Source organism: Schistocerca americana, chromosome 1 (genome assembly GCF_021461395.2).
Source record: "Schistocerca americana isolate TAMUIC-IGC-003095 chromosome 1, iqSchAmer2.1, whole genome shotgun sequence".
In the NCBI taxonomy this organism is placed as follows: Eukaryota; Metazoa; Arthropoda; class Insecta; order Orthoptera; family Acrididae; genus Schistocerca; species Schistocerca americana.
The window spans coordinates 288,082,998-288,090,363 of record NC_060119.1 but is presented as its reverse complement, the minus strand read 5'-3'; positions in this window follow the sequence as shown (position 1 = coordinate 288,090,363).

Below are 7,366 nucleotides of genomic sequence, written 5' to 3'. Positions count from 1 at the left end.
TATGACATTCATAAGCTTGTTGACTAAGTGTCTAGTTGTTCTTGTGATGCCTGTGTGTGTGCATAGTATAGCTAAACTGTGTGAAATATTTCATTACAATTAACTATAATCCATATTTGTTTTCAACAAACTTTTCAGAAAATACAAATTTAACATCTTTAGCAACTATGAATCATCTGGGATCAAGGGCATCCAAATGCAGGGGCAAGGAGGCATTGACCTCCCTCTCGCCCCACCGCCTAGGTTTCAGACAAAGGAACAAATATAGTGTAGTCAGGTGTTTTTCTTTCGAGAAAATGATTGAAAAGTCAGTGTTACATAGGTTCTTAGCAGGGTCAGAATTGGAACCTCTTAATGGCAACTAACAAATCACCATTTGCAATAAAAAGTTTAACTAATAATAAAGTTAAGTTTGAGAAGAGTCTAAAGGATATTTTGGTGGCCAGCTCCTTCTACCTCATTCATGAATTTCTTAGCAGAACCTATTGGTGAGTATAAGTTATTATTAATATCACATAATGTGAATGTTGCATATAATCTGACTTCTGTAAAAATTTTGTGCGGTAATGCAATCATTGTAAATGAGTGCTGTAAAATGTTTTTATTTTATTTTATTTTTATTTGATGAAGCAGGGCAACAACAGCTTATGAACCGTCATATGCATCTAAGTGTACTGAACGTTTAATTTTGGTGGCCAGTTTTATGTTGTTTTAAATGTAAACATGGTTAAGTATTTTTCTATTTTTTATTTTATTTTTTATTTTTATTTTATTTTTTTATTTTTTTACCAATTCTACATCCATAGGGGCAATCTCATTTGTGGTCTGTGGAAGGTACATTAGGATATTTGTTATTATGATTTAAATGTTTGAGAAGAGTCTAAAGGATATTTTGGTGGCCAGCTCTTGTTTTCTGACATGTTCCACATTCCAGAAGATCCCCTCATTATGGACCAATTGGAATGAAAAGTACATCAAATGTAATCTCAACCATTCAACTTCCAAAATATTCAAAATAATCCATAACCCTTCCCCTACAAACCACTGGATAGGTGCCTCTACTCTAGAGTTGACTAGAATGATGCTACAAATAAAGTTTGAACATACTCCTTCAGTAACATGTAGATTTGATCTTGACAACAACACTCTCATCACTAGGTTGCTTCTTTAAATGCATAAATAAATATTATGATAATTTCATTCCACATTAATTTCCACTTGTAAGACAGCTCAGTCATTGCAAAAGAACACTGTATCTTCAGTTATAATGAAGTGTATATTTTGTTGCTCATAATTCCATATATTTAGTGCTAAATAGATGTAGTGTGTGTGTGTGGTTTAACATTTTCTGGTATTCATGGTATAATGACATGTGTAAAAGTGAGTATAAAGCACCATACTAGAGTTAACTTGGTAACATACTGTATATGTTTGCAGTAAATACTGATTAGTTGCATGGCATAATGTATACTTGTTTAAATTTTTTTTGCTCAGATGGTGTATGGTCAAACAAAAATTCTTGGCTGGCTATGAGCTTTTCATAATCTTCATAGCTTGACACCACAGTGGATGTAATATGTAATTTCATTCACAGAATATTATGCTGCAGAAGAGGTATTTGCATTCAAAAGCTTAAGTTATGTAGTGACATGTGACACATTACAAATCAGTGAGCTAGCAATGCAAGGCCTCGAAGAAATAGGAAATAAATCTGAACCAAGGTAACATAGTAATCTGGTCTCATTCATCATAACATTACAGTGAAGCATTAACTCATAAATGTTTGTGTAATGTTAATTAACATAAGTGTAGTGAAGCATAACTAAGTACAACTGAGATTGTTGATTGTAATTGCTGTGTACATAGATATGTTTGCAACTAGTCTTAATTCACGACATGTAGCTGTGAATAAAAGCAGTGTATAAGAAAAATTGCAAGTAGTATATTCAGTTTTTACAGTAATGCACTCAGTATGAGACAGAGCTAAAAACTTTACAAATTCCACTGTGATAACAGATGGACTATAATGTAATTCTTTTGTTTCAGAATTTATGTGTGTACATGCATACTTGAGTGTTATGTCAATCATATGAATATTTCTGTGAACCAAATTGTCATTACAAAACATTAGTGACATTCATCATAACAGCATGTCTCAACTTAAACATTCCTTATCGCAGTCATGATGTTGACACAATAAAGTGGACTAGCATAATACAGTGTTTCATGGCAGTGTGAAGAAAGGGGTGTGTATTAATACTTGGATGCCAGACTTTGCCTGAACCCTTGAATGCCCAGAGGGGTCATTTTGACCCCTACCATTTATAAAAAGTTTTCTGAATTATTATTTTGAAATTTTAAGCATTGATTATATTTTGATGTTTAAACAACTTATAGCCATTTCAGATACAGAGTTGTGAATAAAGAAACAGACATAAATTATATTATTTATTGATGTATAAACAAATTCCAGTGAACCTGGTAACACCCAAAGTGTAAGCTAGTGACAGGCTTTTCTTTTTCTAAATTCATAAAAATTGAACTTTTCATGTGTACAGAAATTTCGGCTACTTCATTGTTTTCACAATGGCACATTTATGTTCAGCTTCCTTTGTACATTTTCCACAAACCATCTTCTTACAAACACTGCACTTGAAAATAGTTTTATTGCATTTGTAGAATTTAAGAACTTGACACTTATGGCGTTTCTGTGGCATTTTGTCTTCATCTTTATTTTCATTCTTTTCATACTCATCTGTGGTCATTGAGGAAAGCGACTCTTCACATACTCAGAGCATAGTTCCTCTGCAAGCTGAATAAAGTGTCTTCTTTTGATCTTCTTCTCAGTAACAGCCCCATGAATTTTTTCTTGATAGGTCAAGGATGTTGCAGAAGGACTGCACTGGCCACCTACAAGATCAATGCCATTGTGAAAGCAGGTGCCAGTTTCAAAGCTGTGACTGCAGTGAGCCGTGAAAAAGCATCGGAGTCAAGCAGATTCAGATTCAGATTCTTTATTGGTCATTCAGCATTATTACATGCAATAGACTTCGTCAGTTCACTTAACCTATTAATTTTGCAAAATTAATGTTTACATATTTAAGTTGATATTGGGCAATTCTAAAAATTCTTCTAATGAATAGAATGGATTAATTAACAAGAAGTTATGTACATTTTCTTTAAATAATTTTTCAGGCTTGATTGACACGTACTTAGATAATTTATTATATATTTTAATTGCCATATACTTATGACTACTGTTAGTTTTAGCTAATCTATTTTGTGGTAACAGCAGAGAAGTACAGGTTCTTGTATAGTAGTCATGCCTTTGATTTGTAGCACTTAAATTACGTAGTTCAGCAAATATGCAGTTAATGCTGTCAAGAATATATAAATTAATAACTGTTAAAATTCTATATTTAATGAACATTGGTTTACAATGTGTCCTATTATCTACCTTAGCCATTACTCTGACTCCTTTCTTCTTAATTTCATTTATTTTTCTGCTGTTTCCCCAGAGTATTAACCCATACCTTAAAACAGATTGAAAAAAGGCAAAGTACGCTGTCCTTACATACTCAAATGTCACACAACACATCAGTCTCTTCAACAAATATATGACTCTTGAAAACCTAACCACTTTGTGATCAACATGAGAGTTCCATGTTAGACTGTTGTCAAGTATGATACCTACAAACTTTGCCTTTTGTTTTTTCTATTTTTGTAGTCTTTGATAGACTGAACCACATATTTGCATTAAACCAGGATGTTGCATTTTCTTTTGCCAGTTTCATGCCACTTCCAAGGTTATCAAATACATGTTTACAGATAGAAAAGTTGTATCATCTGCATACATATACACCTTTACATATATATTTCTTGGTAAGTCATTTATGTGGACAAGGAAGAGAAGTGGTCCCAATTTAGATCCCTGTGGCACTCCATGTTGAACCTCAAGTGTGTTTGACAGATGACTTCCTGAACTCACCACCTGTTTCCTTTTATTGAGGTATGATTTGATGAATTTTAAGCTTTTATCACATATTCCATAGTACTCAAGTTTAGAGAGCAAGACTGAGTAGTCAACACAGTCGAAGGCTTTGCTCAGATCACATAAGGTTACCTGCGTGTGAGCATGGTTCTCGAATGCTGCTAAAATGTTTCTGACTAAGAGCTCTATGGCAAATATAGCAGACCTTCCTTTTCTGTAACCAAACTGTGATGCACTTAACATATCATTTGTTCTAGGTACTCATACATCTGCTGATATATTATGCCTTCAAAGACTTTTCCTACCACTAAAATTATTGAAATTGGTCTGTAGTTTGCAAGATCTGATTTGATACCCTTCTTAAAGATGGGAGTCACCTTGGATAGTTTGAGAGGATCAGGAAAAACCCCTTCCATGAGAAAGGTTTATTGAAAATGTTAATGGTGCTGCAATCTGATGTGTGATTTCTTTCAGTAGATTGTTTGACATATTAAAAATATCTGTACTGTATGAATTTTTCATTTCTTTGACTATTTTAAGAACTTCATGTTGGCATACATCTTTAAAGTGTTTCAATGACAATCTGGCCGTATTATGATTTAGGTTTGCACTGTTAAGATAATCTATGTATGTTACATTGGGTTTACTGATCAACATTTTGATATCATCAGCACAGCTTACAAAATATTTGTTGAATGTATCTGCTGGTATTAAGACTGTCTTGTCAAAGTTTCTGACTTCACCTTTAACAGTTTTAATTACTGACCAGGCTGTTTTGCATTGGTTTTTGCTATTTTTTCTGAGATTTGTGTTGTATCGTAGCTTATTTTTTAAATTCTCCAGTTCTTTGGTGTACCACAATTTACCCTTTCTTGTTTTATGATCTTTCTTTTGAACAAGATGGGCTTTTAAAGTACCTATTAAATAATTGTGGAATGTTTCATAAACTGTTTGGGCAGTGGAATCACAGTTTTGAAATAATTTGTCCCAGTTAGTTATGCTCAGCTGGTGTGATGATTTCTCTGTTTGCCTCACTGGAACATACGACATAGCAACAAACAATACAAAGGAAATCGCGATTTCATCTAAGCAAAGATTGCTTGAGTTCAGAAACGCAAAAATTTGTTTTTTCAGTTGCACAATGTCATGATCTACCAAACTGTCTAAATGAAGAGGTACAAAAAGCAAACAAGACATTCAAAATATCTGCAGACAGTTTAAAATGCAACATTCGTGGATATAAGTAAACTTTGAGAAACATTATACACAAATCACGGCCTCTATCTCAACAGAGTGGGAAAGAAATTCATTATTTGCAAGATTTTAGAAGTAGTAGGACAAAAATTACACCTAAAGCAGGACATCTCGGTAGCCACACCTCTCAACAACAAATGTGTTGTGTCTAATTCTATAAAAAAGAAATGTATGGTAATAGAAGTGATGTCTCTCAAGACTGAAAGTGGTCCATTTATCTCTGTTCCAGAAACCTCAGAAACAAAACTAAAAGATCACTCGGAGATTGACAGTATACATATAGTGTTAACAGCAATACCATACAAGGAATATGTCACACAAAAAGTAATGCTGCCACCCTGAAAATAGCAGCAGCAGTTCCAGTCTCTCCTGTGGAAATAAGTGAGGAAGAAACAGCACCAGTTGTAGTGTCTAATGAAGCGAGCTGAAGGAAAAAAACAACACCAGTAACAGAGACTACATCAACAACAGCAGAAGCAACAGGAGTCACCTGTCTACTTAACAAGAGAAGAGTCTCAACACCAACCCATCTGAAGGGTTTTTTTATTAGTAACTGGTATGAAGAAAACATTGAGGTAAAAACTCTACGAAAATCTGTTATTAGACAGATAAAGAAAAAGGAAAAAAACTATTTAATGTTTTGAAATATAAATGGTCTGAAGGCAGACAGTATCAAAATTGAAAAACTGCAAATTATCCTCAATCAAAGCAAAAATATCAAAGTTGTCTGTTTAAATGAGCATTGGCTAACTAGTGACTCCATAAAAATTTTAAATAAATTGGAACATTTCAATGTAGCAAGCAGCTTTTGCAGAAAAAAAAGATCCCATGGGGGCTCATACGTATCAATCAATCAATCTCTTTATTCATACGTTAACAAAATATATTGTATGGATGTAGGCAATTACAATGAAATTTCTGATATTTAATTTGTTTCAAAAACTAGGATAATAAATACAAATATTTTATATCAGTATATATAAATAATATTGTCGCAGAAGAAGCTGAGTAGTACAATCACTATGGTGTAGTGGTTATGATAATAAACTGTTGCATGGAGGGTTGTACGTTCAAAACTCACCTGAAATGTAAAATTTTAATTTCTATTTTTGGCTTGAGTAAATTCTAGAAGTATCCACAAGTGTCAAGAATCACTGTACTGGAATGTTCTGTAATTGTTTATATACCGTATGTGTTCTGGCTGGAGGCAGTTTGCTCCGTGCTCTTGTATGTGCAAGCACTGAATAAACCTACGTTAAGTGAAGCTAGTGTTCGTCATTCATCTAATTACACCTTCTTCTATGTGACATTATTCTGTTGGAGATGTTGGGTATTGGAACTTGTGATAGTGCACATTATCGACGACACAGTGCTCCCATCAGGCCACGACAGAGCTGCCGTTTACATGGTGAGAAACCCACGTTCGAGCCATATTCAATAGATTTCAATCAGACAGAAGAAGAAGACATTACGATGACAGCAACTGTGTGGCATCACATGAGACATCCTTCCAGGTTCTCTGGTTATGATGGCCAAGATCCTAACAAGTGGTTGAAGGTATATGAGCGTACAGCCAAATTTAACAAATGGAATGACACCTTGTGTTTGGCTAATGTATTTTTCTACTTGGAGCGCAGTAACAAGCAATGGTATGAGGAGAACGAGGAGAAGTTCACAAGCTGGGAATTATTCCAGGCGGAACTGCGGAAGTATTTCAGCGACACACGACAGAAGTGCAAGGCTGAAGATAAATTAAAGTGCAGGGCACAGCGTCCAGGAGAAACTACAGCATCCTACATTCAAGATATGTTGGAGCTGTGTAAAATAGTGGATCCTAGAATGAAGGAGGAAGATAAGGTTGCACATCTCATGAAGGGTGTTGCTGACGACATGTATCAAGCCCTACTCCTGAAGGAGGCTTTGACAACAGACGAGTTCATAAAATGGTGCCAGTATATGGAGACAATGCATCAAAAATGAATTACACGCAAGAAGTTTGAACAACTTCCAAACATTGTATCAATGTCTGTGATGGAGGGACCAACTGATTTCGCAAGTGTTCTTCATCAGATAGTGAGAGAGGAAGTTCAGTAGGCACTTGGATTGTGTGGCAAGCAAACA